This window comes from Schistocerca piceifrons, chromosome 6 (genome assembly GCF_021461385.2).
Source record: "Schistocerca piceifrons isolate TAMUIC-IGC-003096 chromosome 6, iqSchPice1.1, whole genome shotgun sequence".
NCBI classification, from domain to species: domain Eukaryota; kingdom Metazoa; phylum Arthropoda; class Insecta; order Orthoptera; family Acrididae; genus Schistocerca; species Schistocerca piceifrons.
In genome coordinates this window covers 232825631-232844022 of record NC_060143.1, presented here as the reverse complement: position 1 = coordinate 232844022, position 18392 = coordinate 232825631, and positions in this window count along the sequence as shown.

Genomic DNA, 18392 nt, shown 5'->3' with positions numbered 1-18392 from the left:
AATAAACACAAAGGTAAGTGAACCAAAGTTCTTGTCTCAAGAACAGCAAAATCACTTAGGGAACTGATATTTGTATATATATATATATATACCTCAGCTCAGTACAGCCGATAGATACACATAAAACAGAACTGAAAATTTACATTCCTAGCTTTCGGAACTTTGTTCCTTCATCAGGGAGGAGAGAGGGGAAAAAAGGGAAGAAGGGAAAGTGGATTCAGTTACTCACAACCCAGGTTATGTTGCTTCATAACCTGGGTTGTGAGTAACTGAATCCACTTTCCCTTCTTCCCTTTTTTCCCCTCTCTCCTCCCTGATGAAGGAACAAAGTTCCGAAAGCTAGGAATGTAAATTTTCAGTTCTGTTTTATGTGTATCTATCGGCTGTACTGAGCTGAGGTAAGTACTGGCCAGCCCCTCTATCTCTTTGTTAGTATTTGTTTCACATCTTATATGAGATTTTCCATTAATCATTTATATATATATATATATATATATATATATATATATATATATATATATATATATATATATATATATATATATATATATATATATATATATATATATATATATATATATATATATATATATATATATATATTTGAAAAAAGACCAGGTATCAATAAGGATTTTGTGTACAAAATGGAAGTATTTCCTCACAAAACCTTTTGTTCTAATTCATCCCTATACCATGGACAAAGAGGGAAGCAGTAAGAAAAAAAATATTAAAAGGATGCCAGAATGGGGCATAATACAACCATTATTTTCCCCTTATTGTATTCCTATTTAGGCCATGAGTAAGCCAGATGGCAAGGTGTGCTTGGTCCCCAAAGCACGTAACATTAATAAGATTATTGTACCAGTTCAAACACATCCAGACAGTTTAGAGGAACAGCTTATGAAATTCCATGATGCTAAATTTCTTACAATAATTGACCTCCAGTCCTCATATTGGCAAATAAAGCTAAATGAAGAAAGTCGGAAGTATACTGCCTTCATATGTGGGGGCAGGAACTTCAGATTTCAAGTATTACCATTTGGATTGAATGACACTAAGGTAACAGTATACATAGACAACCTTTTAGTCGCCACACTCACTTGGGCAGAACACATAAGATTAATTGTAAAAGTGTTCAGCCACTTTTCTGAACATGGAGTAACAGCAAATCTCAAGAAATCTCTTTTTGGACAAGAAAAGGTAAAATTTTTAGGACACATAATCTCTGGAGAAGCCATACTGCCAGATCCTAAAAAACTTGATGCCATTAGGAACTGTTCTGTTCCTCAAAATAAGAAGCAATTAATGCCATACTATGCCTAGTCTCATTTTTCAGAAAATTCATCCCTAACCAACTTATGAACAGTGATGCTTTACTCAATCTTCTCAGGAAAAAACGGACCTTGGTTATGGGACAAGCAATGTCAAACTGATTTTGAGAACATCAAGCAAGCCTTATTAAATGCTAATATTTTAGCTCAACCAGACATTAAGGATTTTTGTTTACACACCAACGTATCTTCTCAAAGTCTGTGTGCATGCCTTTTTTCAAATGGCACAAAAAGAGGGGAAAAATCATCCTTAAAGCAATTAGCTTCATCAGCCACACCTTATATGAAGCTGAACATTCCTATTCAGTTATGGAGTTGGTGGGTTTGGCTATAATTTGGTCCTTTAAAAAGTTTGAACACTTCCTTTGGAGTAAACACACAAAAGTATTCAATTTTGAAATAGTGTACATAAAAGGAAACCAGAACATAATGCTGATGCTCTTTCTCAATTAGCACAATGCATAGAGGAATTAAACAATCTTTTAGAGCAAGAAGATGAAATAAGAGCTATGTTGTTGCAAGACACTCTGATCATTCTATGCCCACATGTGTAAACACATGGAGAAATTACAGCAGGAGGACACACACTGGAGTAAGGTAAGAGCGAAACGTATGCAAAATGGTGGTGAAAAGTTAAAAAGGATTTTCATTATTCACAAAAGTGTTTTGTTCCGTAGGAACCATCCCAAACAAGAACAATGGTGCATGTGTTTGCTGGAAGAATATGTGGATTTTATCTTATACACACACAATACTTGGGGCCATTTATGGCACTGCAAAGTGCACTGACAGAATTGGTGGATATTGTTATTTCCCCAACCTTAGACGAAGAGTACCACAGGTGGTAAGAAAGTGTATTATCTGCCAGAAAGCAAAACATTCTAACATCTCCAAACAGATTGAACTACATCTCCTTGTGCTAAAAAACCTCTAGAACAGGTATCGTTGGATGTGACTGGACCCTATCCCAGAGATAAGTGGGGAGTAAAGTATATAGCTAGTCTGTATGATATTCTCACCAATATGTAAAACTGTATGCTGTACAGAACATTACAGCCATTCAATTATAAGTCAAATCAAAGAGGATTATTGTACAAGAGTAGGAAAACCAGAAGTCATGTTAACAGATAATACCTGATATTTTATTGGATGTAAATGAAAAGAGCTTGTAGATTCCAACCAAATGAAGCACATTTTAGTATCCAAATTTCTTCCCAAAGCATTCCCCATAGAAAGGGTGTTCAAGGAATTCAACAGGTTTGTGAGGACCTATACACCTTGTAAACGTACCATGTGCATTGAATATGTCACTCCCTTCTTACAAGTTGTTAACAACCTTCCCCATACATCAACTGGATTTACACCAAATGAGCTGATATTCAATTGCAAACAAGTATACATGCACGGGGAAATCTTTTCCCAAGATACCGATACAGGAATTATCACTGGAGGATAAAATATGACAAGCGGTGATCAACATTGAAACCTGGGCTAAATATAGGAAAGGAATTTATGACAGAAAGCTGAAACATACAACACAATTTTATATAGGACAAAAGATGTTATTCAGAACACATCCCAAATCCACAAAATCAGGAAAACTGAACCATAAGTGGCAACTACTATACACCAGACCATACATAATTACTAAAATCCTCTACCAATGAGCATACGGATTGGTACACACAAATACAGGGAAAGACAAGAGCCTTTACCCACACAAAGACTTGAGAACGTTTATATACTGAAGAAGGGCTGTATACCCTTTAGGTTGTGTATATGTATAATAATATTAGATTTACGATGCTGGGAAGTCCCATTCCAGAATTTATATTGTTAGTTGTTAAGGAAAATTTTTGTTTGTGTTTTTTCTTATATATGAAGTGTGTTAACAATGAGTGGTTGTAATAAAGAAGAATTTTACTTTCATGTGTCTAGAGATGTGATACTCTGAATACAAGCATTGCCTTGCGCGTAGCCCAGTTGTAAACAAATAAACAAACTTGTGAAATGCCTGGTAGTGTGTAATCCAATACACAACTCACCACAACACAAGTGGTAACACAACAATGCAGTGCATGTAAATTGAGGAGCAAACTAGTCCACTAATCGCACATATGCACACCAGACACATACAGCTGGATGTGTTGGAGCACCCAAAACAAACAAACCTCATGAGCTACAGCCTACACTAGCATTTGTAAAGCCTATTGAATAGACAGATATATAGAAAATTCAGAGTGAGTCTGTAGTACAACTACGACTATCTACACAATACACACACGCACATAGATAAGCTAAGGGATTATATACAAAGGAAAGAGACACTAACTACAAGATATTTACTTAAGCTGTGCTGCTATATACATTGTATCTATATATGCACAATACTTACAAATTTTAGTATTAAAGTGCATACACTAATTATACTTGATGGACGAGAAAAGTCTTGCTGCAGGTGAACAAGAGAGTACAGTATAAGTGGCACTCTGAATAAGAGGTCGCACCATGCCTCTAATACATGTATCTTTCAGATTTATAAGGTAAGTCGAGATGCACACATGACATCAAATAAGTGTTGTGATAGCACGACTACACACTGAAGTTAATGAATACATGGTTCAATATACAAAGAAAGTATCAATAGCCATCGAGCCACTATACACTTACATATGAAGATTTAGTTTTAAATTAATATTAAGTTTTTCCTTCCAGGGAACGATGCACTGACATGTCCTAAAGTGAAGAAAGATAAATTCTTGTAGAGAGTTGGGTACCTTGTAAACATAAGAAATATAGTTGCAAGTTTATGATATGTATGAATGTGACAGAGGGAGACCAAGAAATGAATACACTAAGCAGATTCAGAAGGATGTAGGCTGCAGTACGTACTGGGAGATGAAGAAGCTTGCACAGCATAGAGTAGCATGGAGAGCTGCATCAAACCAGTCTCAGGACTGATGACCACAACAACAACAACAACAACAATGAATGTGACAGTGTAAAAGTATGTGAGGAAGAAAACAGTTGCAGTACGTCACAGATCACAATGCTACCAAATAATCAAGGAGTTGAAACCTAATTACTGTGAGTGTTGACTACCCATGAAAGCATTAAACATCTCAATTACATAGATTTTTTTTTTGTTTTATGTTTTTTTTTTACGTATGTAAACATCATTTTACACTCATTATACGTAATTTATCATATTGATGATACAACTCTGTATACTTAACGTATGAAATGCTTAATACAATGAACATAAGTAAATATTGAGCTTAACTTTTAAACACTGCATAAGTATTTGATACAATTGGTATCATCAGATTTGAGATGTGTTTATAAGCAAAAACCTATTTTGCTCTTGGAATCACAGTTAAGTGTATTAACCAAGATGTAACTTAGCACATAAATGCCTTTCCATGGAATTTCCTCAACCCTATAATATGTAGGTACTTCCTGAAGAAAGCTAGTGAGGCGAGGCCATGCTTGGTTATCTGAGTGGTGCGTAGTATCTGTTGTAGTGGCTATTGATTACTTCTTTGATTCTTTTTGAGTTGATAAATATGCTCTGACAAGAAGTCATTGTAAACTGAAATGAAATGTATGAAAATTTATGCCGTATATGAAAACAGAATCTATGAGCGTATGAATCTTATATGAAGCATGTATAACCAAATGAGAGTAAAATGTGTACTCATATATTTGAAATCAAATAATGTAATGAAAATGAAAACAAAATGACAAGCAATGACACTATATATAAAAAGGGGAGAGGATATGTTACAAACTAGAATGTATATGAGCAACAATAATGGCATGTCAGCAAGTGAATAGGATAAGTGTACTTTGTAACTGTATTTCATGTTATGTGTACAATATGTGGAAATGACACTACAGGAACTTCATGTAATGTAACTGTATGAAAGACCCTCAAAAACAGAGTGCAAAACCATATGAAACCTGGCTGCAAAGTGTTAAGTGTATGTGTGTAAAACAATACATGGGTGAGCACGTGGTAAACTAAAAATGGCAATACTTTGTGTATGACAATGTCGTAAAAGCAGCACAGAACTTACCTTGTCAACAGATGCCGGATGTACAGCTCGTCTCCCCACTGAACAAGTGAGAACAAAGACATAAATTCTTTGGGCCACTGATATGGAAACCAGTTGTCACTGCATCAAAGGTTTCGCAAAGGATCACACTGCTGAACACAAGCCTCATGCTTCTGTGCAGTGACAGCTACTGTAAAAGTGTAACATGGACACACAGGCCTCGTACTCAACATGTGAGCACCAACTGTGACGAAATGGATGTGGGGCTGTATGCACATACGTTGCAAGCTAAACACTGTGCAGATGCTGACTGACAACAATGGGACTATGCGGCTACAGCAAGCACTCTGTTAGGAAAGAAAACTTATATATGTATGTGTTAAAAGAAGCTGACATGTCCGTATAAATTGTTAACCATTCAACACAGCTCCAATGGCCAAAAATAAAGGCTATGTCCATACCTACCAGGATTATCAAATCAAAAAAGAGAAATAAGCTCAAACACTGTGCACCTCCATATGACGTCAGTGCACAGTGGGGGGGGAGGGGGGGGGGAGCAATTGTATTGAATCACGTTATTTTTTCATTCTTGTCTTTTCTTAAATATAAGGTATATGTAACCTAAATGAGTTATAGACACCGCCAAAGGTAAATTAACAAGTGGTTTTGTGGCAAGGATAATGTTTTGATACATCATACATTATGTACCTTCACCCTTTTGTTTTGAGAAGTGGTAGCATATTGATGTATGCTTGGATCTGTCATATCTGCATTGTTAAAAATATGTGTTTCAACCGTTCATTAAAAGTGTGATAAAAATTATTGGAAAGCAATATTTATTTGGATGGGTAAGAGCTCAACTCCTATCTGTTCATCGTTTCACTTGCTGCCGAGGTGCCGCATCAAGAGGTTTTGTGCAGACAACTAAACACAATGGAATTAATGTGGATCAGTACACAATGCAAACTATGTTTATTGATCTTGATTGTACTTATTTATTTATTTAGTGTATGGCTAATACAGACATATCACGAAATTAAATTACATATACATATTGACACACAAGAAACTTAAGTTTGTCTTTACAACTGAATATTCAGTCCTTCAATCCAGCGCACTGCATCTGGAGTTACTAGCAGGAAGTCCTCTTTGGCGCCGTGATAGGCTCGAATCCTGCATTCACTGGCAATGTGGTGAACAGTCTGGTATGGAGCCCCGCAGTCACAGCGTGGATCAGGCAACTTCTTCCACTTAAAGAGGTTCAAGGTCTATTGGTATCAATTAAAGTTCACCCAGGATTGTGCACAGATTCATAAACTACCTTCAGATTTCTATCAACTATTCTTTCCGATCAATTTTTCCAATTATTCATAAATTTCTGTTTCCACATACCTATTCACTTTCCGTAACTGAAAGGGCAATAATGTGGATGAGTGAATTATATGGCTTTGTAACATTAAATAACATGGCCTTACTATGGTAGGATTACGAATGGCTGAATACAAAATGTTGTATTTACCCCAGGACATGGAGCTATACTGTATGGTCCGATGACTTCCTCTTGAGTAAAATATTCTGGAGGTAGAACAGTCCCACATTTGGATCTCCAAGTGGGGCCAAACAAGGAGGATGGTAACATCAGAAAAAACAAAGCTGGTGTTCTAAATGTCTGAGCATGAAGTGGTAGACCCCTTAATAGAGTAGTAAGTTAAAGAATTTGAGAGGAGAAACTAATATAGTCGAGTTAGCTGTAATAGGAATTAGTGAAGTGTGATGGCAGAAAGAACAGAATTTTTTGTCAGGTGAGTTAAGGTGGTTATCAACACAAAACTGAATAGGGGTAATGCAGGAGTAAGAGTAATAATGAAAAAGAAAATAGGAATGCAGGTGAGCTACTATGAAAGGGAACATGACATTGCTGTATTTACCAAACATTCAGCAGCCTCAGAGCAGAGCACAGTTCAGCAGCAGCACTTATTGATTGTACACAGTTGTTTGCAACATTTAGTGGCATTCTAACTTACTTCCCAGTAGAAGTTAACACGAGCAGATTATTTCGCTGTTTTTAGTAGTGATATTTATTTTTGTTGCAAGAGTTTGTTCATTTCTCAATTGTTTGTGTTCAGTGAGTTCAATTTACTGGATTAGGTTCCATTGCCTGCAGTACAGACTATAATTAATTAAAGATGGATAGGGACTGCACCTGTTGTGTATGAACGCTGTGAGGGAATTGGCCACTGCCCATAAACAGTTGGAAGCTGTGTTAGCCACGGTCGACAGGCTTCAGGCTGCTGCCCTGGCTGCAGTGCCATTGAAGCATCAGACACAAATGCTTTGCCACCTCTGGAGACTATAGATTTACCTGGGATACCTGATGCCACTGTGTCTTTGATCCTTACCTGATTGGTGCATGATGGACTGTAGCAGATTTGCAAATCTCCGGGCAGAAGGCGAAAGTGGTTACTAGCCACATGGCTGTTTCCTCACATCTTCAAAACGGGTTTGAGGTGTTGCCTGCTGCTGATAGTACATCTGAGGCAACACTGGATGCCACAACTGTTTGCACTGTGACTGGTCTTCCTGAGAGGTCCAGATAAGTGCAGAATATGGGATTGCTTGTCATTGGGAGCTCTAATGTTAGGTGTGTGATGGAACCCCTCAGGAAAATAGCAGGTAATATGGGAAAGAAAGCCAGTGTCCACTCTGTTTGAGAGGTGGAGGAGGCTTTGCTGGCAACGACTGAGTGCACTGGGTGCACCAAGCTGCAAATCGTTGCTCATATAGGCACAAATGATCCCTGCAGCCTGGGTTCAGGGGCCATCATCAGTTCCTACAGATAGCTGGTTGATTTGGTGAAGACAGGTGGAAGCAAAGCTATCGTTTTGCAACATCATTCCCAGAAGCGATCATGGTCCTCTTAGATGATTCTGTGATGGTATCGGAAACAAATTTCTTGACCTCCACTACTTGGCGAAGAATTCTATGGTTCCCCTTAATAGGTCAGATGTGCCCTACACACAGTGAGTACTAATGTAGCAGAGTTCGTGTGGTGTGCACATGTGGGTTTTGTAGGGTACAGAAATCCCTCCACAACCCGAATAAGAGAAAGAAAATGTTAATGTAGTATTACTTAACTGCAGGAGTGTCAACGGAAAGGTCCAAGAACTAATCTCTCTTATAAACAGTAAAAAAGCCAACATATTATTAGGGACAGAAAGCTGGCTAAAACCAGAAGTAAACAGCAAGAAAATTCTAAGTTCCAAGTGGAATTAAATTGCAAAGATAGGAAGAATACTGGTGGTGGAGGCAAGTTTATAGTCATAAAAAATATGATATTGTCTAGTAAGATCAGTACGGATTCTGAAAATGAAATAGTGTGGGTGAAGAGAAGTGTTAAAGGTGAATCAAACATGGTCATCAGATGCTCTTATAGACCCCTTGCCTTAGCAGCAGTAGTGCCACAACAGTTTAGGGCAAACTTGGAGAATATTTTACACATATTTCCTGATCATCTTATAGGTTTAGGTGGAGATTTTAACTAACCAGCTATAGACTGGGAGACTCAAGTGATCAGGGCAGACGGTAGGCACAAAGAATCATGTGAAACTGTTCTAAGTGCCTTATCCAAAAATTATCTTGAGCAGTTAATCAGAGAACTAACTCATGAAGATAACATCTTAGACCTGCCAAATGAAACTTTTTGACTCAATAATCATAAAACAGGGAATCAGTGATCACAAGGACATTACAGCATAACTAAATATGGCTTTAAATAGAAATACAAAGAAAGGCAGGAAGATCTTACTACTTAGCAACAGTGACAAGAAACAGATTTCAGATTACCTGAGCAGTCAGCACAAAAATTTCATATTCAGCACTAAAAATGTTGAGTATAAGTGGTCAAAGTTCAAGAGCATTGTTCAATTGCTTTAGACAGCTATGTGCCAAGCAAGGCTGTGAGCAATGTTAGAAAACTGCTACAAAAGAAAAAGACAGCTTCACTACAAATTTAAACAGACACGCCACAGTTAAACAAAGGCAAAATTAGTGTAAGGGAGCCATGTGTAAAGCATTCAACAAATACAAAACTATCTTTGTTCTTACTTGATAGAAAATCCAAAGAAATTTTGGTCTTATGTTAAATCAGTAAATGGATCAATGCCATCCAGACTCTCTGCGACCATAATGGCAGTGAAATGGATGACAGCACAAAAAAGGCCAAAATACTAAATGTCTTTTTCCCCAAAATGTTTCACCAAGGAAGAATGCACATAGTGCCTCTTTTAAATCATCACACACATGACAGCATGGCAAATATTAAAAGAAGTGACTGTGGGTCAGATAAGCATCTCAAATTGCTCAGAGGGAATGCCACTGGACCTGATGGTATACCAATATGACTCTACATAGAGTATGCGAAAGAACTTGCACTCTTCTAGTAGCACTGCACCATAGGTCTTTGGAGGAGCAAACTGTTCCTGATGATTAGAAAAAACCACAGGTCATTCCCATTTTCAATAAGGGTCATGGGACAGAGATACAAAACTATAGGCCTACATCCCTGACACCAATCAGCTGTAGAATTTTGGAACATGTTTTATGCTCATGAATTATGACATTTCTGCAGGCTGAAAATCTCCTCTGTAGGACTTAACATAGGTTCCAAAAACAAATATGTTGAAACCCACCTCACTCTGTTCACCCACGAAACCCAGAATGCAGTAAATACAGGCACCCAGGTAGACGCTGCGTTCTTCGACTTGCAGAAGGTATTCAATACAGTTCTGCACTGTTGCCTAATGAACAAAATATGAGTGTACAGAATATCAGACTATCTGTGTGACTGGGCTGAAGAGTCTCTAGCAAACAGAACACAGCATGTCATTATGAACAGAGAGGAGCCTTCAGATATGAAAGTAATTTCATGTGCGCCCCAGGGGAGTGTTATAGGACCATTACTTTTCATGATCTATATAAATGACCTAGTTGGCAACTATGAAATAAACTTAAAAATACTGTAATGTTGCTCAAAATTATTCATTGGTTTTTGTGAATTTTTTATTGTTTCTTGTCATGAGATGTTTTGGGATTGTCTCGTCATGTGATGACCATAGAGTACACAAGTACAACACAACTTTGTCAAACCAGTCATGTATCATCAGTTAATGCTTAAGCTTCATCAATTACGAACTTAATGCCACCAAGAAACCTAACATGAATAAGGCAAAGGCTTATGTCTGTTAAGTTTCTTGATGATATTAAGTTTTTAACTGATGAAGCTTAAGCTTCAATTGACAATACATGAGTGGTATGCCAAAGTCATGTTGTAAAAAGATACTCTATGCTCAGAGATGATGGGAAATAGCAAAATGCATCAAGACAAAAAAAACAAAAAACAAAAAAAAAACAGGGAAATTCACAATAAAAAATGACTATTTTTGAAAAACTTTATAGTATTTTTAAAGTCTATTTCACAATTACTGTGATAATGGTTGCATCCTCTTTAAGGATTTTCAGTCCAGTTTTTATTTCTAGTTCAGAAGTTCCATAAGGCTATCACAGTCTGGTGTCTGCCTTATTCGCAATTAATTTTATGTATGCGTTCCATTTCAAATTGCTCAACACAAATACTCCTGGGTATTTTATGGAGGTAATTGCTTCCAGGGACTGTTCTGCGATTTTGCAATCACACAGTAAAGGGTCTTTCTGTCTATAAATTCGCAGTCTTTCCGCTCCCGGGATTGGAATGACTCCTTACCCTCTCCCTTAAAACCCACATCCTTTCGTCTTTTCCCTCTCCTTCCCTCTTTCCTGATGAGGCAACAGTTCGTTGCGAAAGCTTGAATTTTGTGTGTGTGTTTGTGTTTGTTTGTGTGTCTATCGACCTGCCAGCGCTTTCGTTCGGTATGTCACATCATCTTTGTTTTTAGATATATTTTTCCCACGTGGAATGTTTCCAAACCCAAAGTTTGGTACACATTTATTGATGACATCTTCATGATCTGGACTCACAGTGAAGAAGAACTCCAGAATTTCCTCTCCAACCTCAACTCCTTTGGTTCCATCAGATTCACCTGGTCCTACTCCAAATCCCACGCCACTTTCCTCGATGTTGACCTCCACCTGTCCAATGGCCAGCTTCACACGTCTGTCCACATCAAACCCACCAACAAGCAACAGTACCTCCATTACGACAGCTGCCACCGATTCCACATCAAACGATCCCTTCCCTACAGCCTAGGTCTTCTGGCAAACGAATCTGCTCCAGTCCGGAATCCCTGAACCATTACACCAACAACCTGAAAACAGCTTTCGCATCCTGCAACTACCCTCCCGACCTGGTACAGAAGCAAATAACCAGAGCCACTTCCTCATCCTCGCAAACCCAGAACCTCCCACAGAAGAACCACAAAAGTGCCCCACTTGTGACAGGATACTTTCCGGGACTGGATCAGATTCTGAATGTGGCTCTCCAGCAGGGATACAACTTCCTCAAATCCTGCCCTGAAATGAGATCCATCCTTCATGAAATCCTCCCCACTCCACCAAGAGTGTCTTTCCGCCATCCACCTAACCTTCTTAACCTCTTAGTTCATCCCTATGAAATCCCCAAACCACCTTCCCTACCCTCTGGCTCCTACCCTTGTAACCGCCCCCGGTGTAAAACCTGTCCCATGCACCCTCCCACCACCACCTACTCCAGTCCTGTAACCCGGAAGGTGTACACGATCAAAGGCAGAGCCACGTGTGAAAGCACCCACGTGATCTACCAACTGACCTGCCTACACTGTGACGCATTCTATGTGGGAATGACCAGCAACAAACTGTCAATTCGCATGAATGGACACAGGCAGACAGTGTTTGTTGGTAATGAGGATCACCCTGTGGCTAAACATGCCTTGGTGCACGGCCAGCACATCTTGGCACAGTGTTACACCATCCGGGTTATCTGGATACTTCCCACTAACACCAATCTATCTGAACTCCGGAGATGGGAACTTGCTCTTCAATATATCCTCTCTTCCCGTTATTCACCAGGCCTCAATCTCCGCTAATTTCAAGTTGCCGCCACTCATACCTCACCTGTCATTCAACAACATCTTTGCCTCAGCACTTCTGCCTCGACTGACATCTCTGCCCAAACTCTTTGTCTTTAAATATGTCTGCTTGTGTCTGTATATGTGTGGATGGATATGTGTGTGTGTGCGAGTGTATACCCGTCCTTTTTTCCCCCTAAGACAAGTCTTTCCGCTCCCGGGATTGGAATGACTCCTTACCCTCTCCCTTAAAACCCACATCCTTTCATCTTTCCCTCTCCTTCCCTCTTTCCTGATGAGGCAACAGTTTGTTACGAAAGCCTGAATTTTGTGTGTATGTTTGTGTTTGTGTGTGTGTCTGTCGGCCTGCCAGCACTTTCATTTGGTAAGTCACATCATCTTTGTTTTTAGATATATTTTTCCTACGTGGAATGTTTCCCTCTATTATATATATATATATATATATATATATATATATATATATATATATATATATATATATATATATATATATATATATAAAAATCATCTTTGTTTTTAAATAAATTTTTCCCGCATGGAATGTTTCCCTCTATTTTTTTATATATATATATATATATATATATATATATATATATATATATATATATATATATATATATATATATATATATATATAAAAAATAGAGGGAAACATTCCATGCGGGAAAAATATATTTAAAAACAAAGATGATGTGACTTACCATACGAAAGTGCTGGCAGGTCGATAGAAACACAAACAGACACATACATACACACAAAATTCAAGCTTTCACAACAAACTGTTGCCTCATCAGGAGGGAGGGAAGGAGAGGGAAAGACGAAAGGAAGTGGGTTTTAAGGGAGAGGGTAAGGAGTCATTCCAATCCCGGGAGCGGAAAGACTTACCTTAGGGGGAAAAAAGGACGGGTATATACTCGCGCACACACACACATATCCATCCACACATATGCAAACACCAGAAGGTGAATACAAAGTGAAACTACTGGCAAAAACAGAAAGAGAAAATAAGACGACAGAAAAGATTTCGAAATGCAACAGTGACAAAAACAAACGTAATTCTTGGGTTCAAATTAATGATATCAATATAATAGAGGAAAACATTCCACGCGGGAAAAATATATTTAAAAACAAAGATGATGTGACTTACCATACGAAAGTGCTGGCAAGTCGATAGAAACACAAACAGACACATACATACACACAAAATTCAAGCTTTCGCAACAAACTGTTGCCTCATCAGGAAAGAGGGAAGGAGAGGGAAAGACGAAAGGAAGTGGGTTTTAAGGGAGAGGGTAAGGAGTCATTCCAATCCCGGGAGCGGAAAGACTTACCTTAGGGGGAAAAAAGGACGGGTATACACTCGAACACACACACATATCCATCCACACATATGCAAACACCTGCATATTACAGCCATTCAATTATAAGTCAAATCATAGAGGATTATTTTTACAAGAGTAGGAAAACCAGAAGTCATGTTAACAGATAATGCCTCATATTTTATTGGATGTAAATTGGAAGAGCTTGTAGATTCCAACCAAATGAAACACATTTTAGTATCCAAATTTCTTCCCAAAGCATCCCCCATAGAAAGGATGTTCAAGGAATTCAACAGGTTTGTGAGGACCTACACACCTCGTAAACGTACCATGTGCATTGAATATGTCACTCCCTTCTTACAAGTTGTTAACAACCTTCCCCATACATCAACTGGATTTACACCAAATGAGCTGATGTTCAATTGCAAACAAGTAGTCATGCACGGGGAAATCTTTTCCCAAGATACCGATACAGGAATTATCACTGGAGGATAAAATATGACAAGCTGTGATCATCATTGATACCTGGGCTATGAAATGTGTTAACAATGAGTGGTTGTAATAAAGAAGAATTTTACTTTTATGTGTCTAGGGATGTGATACTCTGAATACAAGGCTTTGCCTTGCGCGTAGCCCACTTGCAAACAAATAAACAAACTTGTTAAATGCCTGGTAGTGTGTATTACAATACACAACTCACCACAACACAAGTGGTATCAGAACGACGCAGTGCATGTACATTGAGGAGCAAACTAGTCCACTAATCGTACACGTGCACACCAGACACATACAGCTGGATGTGTTGGAGCACCCAAAACAAACAAACCTGATGAGCTACAGCCTACACTAGCATTTGTAAAGCCTATTGAATAGAGAGATATAGAAAATTCAGAGTGAGTCTGTAGTACAACTACAACTATCTACACAATACACACACACACACACACACACACACACACACACACACAGATAAGCTAAGGTATTATATACAAAGGAAAGAGACACTAACTACAAGATATTTACTTAAGCTGTGCTGCTATATACATTGTGTCTATATATGCACAATACTTACAAATTTAAGTATTAAAGTGCACACACTAATTATACTTGATGGACGAGAAAAGTCTTGCTGCAGGTGAACAAGAGAGTACAGTATAAGTGGCACTCTGAATAAGAGGTCGCACCATGCCTCTAATACATGTATCTTTCAGATATATAAGGTAAGTCGAGATGCACACATGACATCAAATAAGTGTTGTGATAGCACGATTACACACTGAAGTGAATGAATACATGGTTCAATATACAAAGAAAGCATCAATAGCCATCGAGCCACTATACACTTACATATGAAGATTTAGTTTTAAATTAATATTAAGTTTTTCCTTCCAGGGAACAATGCACTGACACGTCCTAAAGTGAAGAAAGATAAATGCTTGCAGAGAGTTGGGTACCTTGTAAACATAAGAAATATAGTTGCAAGTTTATGATATGTATGAATGTGATAGAGGGAGACCAAGAAATGAATACACTAAGCAGATTCAGAAGGATGTAGGCTGCAGTACGTACTGGGAGATGAAGAAGCTTGCACAGCATAGAGTAGCATGGAGAGCTGCATCAAACCAGTCTCAGGACTGATGACCACAACAACAACAACAACAACAATGAATGTGACAGTGTAAAAGTATGTGAGGAAGAAAACAGTTGCAGTACGTCACAGATCACAATGCTACCAAATAATCAAGGAGTTGAAACCTAATTACTGTGAGTGTTGACGACCCATGAAAGCATTAAACATCTCACTTACATAGATTATTATTATTATTTTTTTTTTTTATGTAAACATCATTTTATGCTCATTATACGTAACTTATCATATTGATGATGTTGTTGTTGTTGTTGTTGTTGTTGTTGTGGTCTTCAGTCCTGAGACTGGTTTGATGCAGCTCTCCATGCTACTCTATCCTGTGCAAGCTTTTTCATCTCCCAGTACCTACTGCAACCTACATCCTTTTGAATCTGCTTAGTGTGTTCATCTCTTGGTCTCCCTCTACGATTTTTACCCACCACGCTGCCCTCCAATACTAAATTGGTGATCCCTTGATGCCTCAGAACATGTCCTACCAACCGATCCCTTCTTCTGGTCAAGTTGTGCCACAAACTTCTCTTCTCCCCAATCCTATTCAATACTTCCTCATTAGTTATGTGATCTACCCATCTAATCTTCAGCATTCTTCTGTAGCACCACATTTCGAAAGCTTCTATTCTCTTCTTGTCCAAACTATTTATCGTCCATGTTTCACTTCCATACATGGCTACACTCCATACGAATACTTTCAGAAATGACTTCCTGACACTTAAATCAATACTGGATGTTAACAAATTTCTCTTCTTCAGAAATGCTTTCCTTGCCATTGCCAGCCTACATTTTATATCCTCTCTACTTCGACCATCATCAGTTATTTTGCTCCCCAAATAGCAAAACTCCTTTACTACTTTAAGTGCCTCATTTCCTAATCTAATTCCCTCAGCATCACCCGACTTAATTAGACTACATTCCATTATCCTTGTTTTGCTTTTGTTGATGTTCATCTTATATCCTCCTTTCAAGACACTGTCCATTCCATTCAACTGCTCTTCCAAGTCCTTTGCTGTCTCTGACAGAATTACAATGTCATCGGCGAACCTCAAAGTTTTTATTTCTTCTCCATGAATTTTAATACCTACTCCGAATTTTTCTTTTGTTTCCTTTACTGCTTGCTCAATATACAGATTGAACAACATCGGGGAGAGGCTACAACCCTGTCTTACTCCCTTCCCAACAACTGCTTCCCTTTCATGTCCCTCGACTCTTATAACTGCCATCTGGTTTCTGTACAAATTGTAAATAGCCTTTCGCTCCCTGTATTTTACCCCTGCCACCTTTAGAATTTGAAAGAGAGTATTCCAGTCAACATTGTCAAAAGCTTTCTCTAAGTCTACAAATGCTAGAAACGTAGGTTTGCCTTTCCTTAATCTTTCTTCTAAGATAAGTCGTAAGGTCAGTATTGCCTCACGTGTTCCAGTGTTTCTACGGAATCCAAACTGATCTTCCCCGAGGTTGGCTTCTACTAGTTTTTCCATTCGTCTGTAAAGAATTCGTGTTAGTATTTTGCAGCTGTGACTTATTAAGCTGATAGTTCGGTAATTTTCACATCTGTCAACACCTGCTTTCTTTGGGATTGGAATTATTATATTCTTCTTGAAGTCTGAGGCTATTTCGCCTGTTTCATACATCTTGCTCACCAGATGGTAGAGTTTTGTCAGGACTGGCTCTCCCACAGCCGTCAGTAGTTCCAATGGAATATTGTCTACTCCGGGGGCCTTGTTTCGACTCAGGTCTTTCAGTGCTCTGTCAAACTCTTCACGCAGTATCGTATCTCCCATTTCATCTTCATCTACATCCTCTTCCATTTCCATAATATTGTCCTCAAGTACATCGCCCTTGTATAGACCCTCTATATACTCCTTCCACCTTTCTGCTTTCCCTTCTTTGCTTAGAACTGGGTTTCCATCTGAGCTCTTGATATTCATACGAGTGTTTCTCCTTTCTCCAAAGGTCTCTTTAATTTTCCTGTAGGCGGTATCTATCTTACCCCTAGTGAGATAGGCCTCTACATCCTTACATTTGTCCTCTAGCCATCCCTGCTTAGCCATTTTGCACTTCCTGTCGATCTCATTTTTGAGACGTTTGTATTCCTTTTTGCCTGTTTCACTTACGGCATTTTTATATTTTCTCCTTGCATCAATTAAATTCAGTATTTCTTCTGTTACCCAAGGATTTCTACTAGCCCTCGTCTTTTTACCTACTTGATCCTCTGCTGCCTTCACTACTTCATCCCTCAAAGCTACCCATTCTTCTTCTACTGTATTTATTTCCCCCATTCCTGTCAATTGCTCCCTTATGCTCTCCCTGAATCTCTGTACAACCTCTGGTTCTTTTAGTTTATCCAGGTCCCATCTCCTTAAATTCCCACCTTTTTGCAGTTTCTTCAGTTTTAATCTACAGGTCATAACCAATAGATTGTGGTCAGAGTCCACATCTGCCCCTGGAAATGTCTTTCAATTTAAAACCTGGTTCCTAAATCTCTGTCTTACCATTATATAATCTATCTGATACCTTTTAGTATCTCCAGGGTTCTTCCATGTATACAACCTTCTTTCATGATTCTTAAACCAAGTGTTAGCTATGATTATGTTGTGCTCTGTGCAAAATTCTACCAGGTGGCTTCCTCTTTCATTTCTGTCCCCCAATCCATATTCACCTACTATGTTTCCTTCTCTCCCTTTTCCTACACTCGAATTCCAGTCACCCATGACTATTAAATTTTCGTCTCCCTTCACAATCTGAATAATTTCTTTTATTTCATCATACATTTCTTCAATTTCTTCGTCATCTGCAGAGCTAGTTGGCATATAAACTTGTACTACTGTAGTAGGTGTGGGCTTCGTATCTATCTTGGCCACAATAATGCGTTCACTATGCTGTTTGTAGTAGCTTACCCGCATTCCTATTTTCCTATTCATTATTAAACCTACTCCTGCATTACCCCTATTTGATTTTGTGTTTATAACCCTGTAGTCACC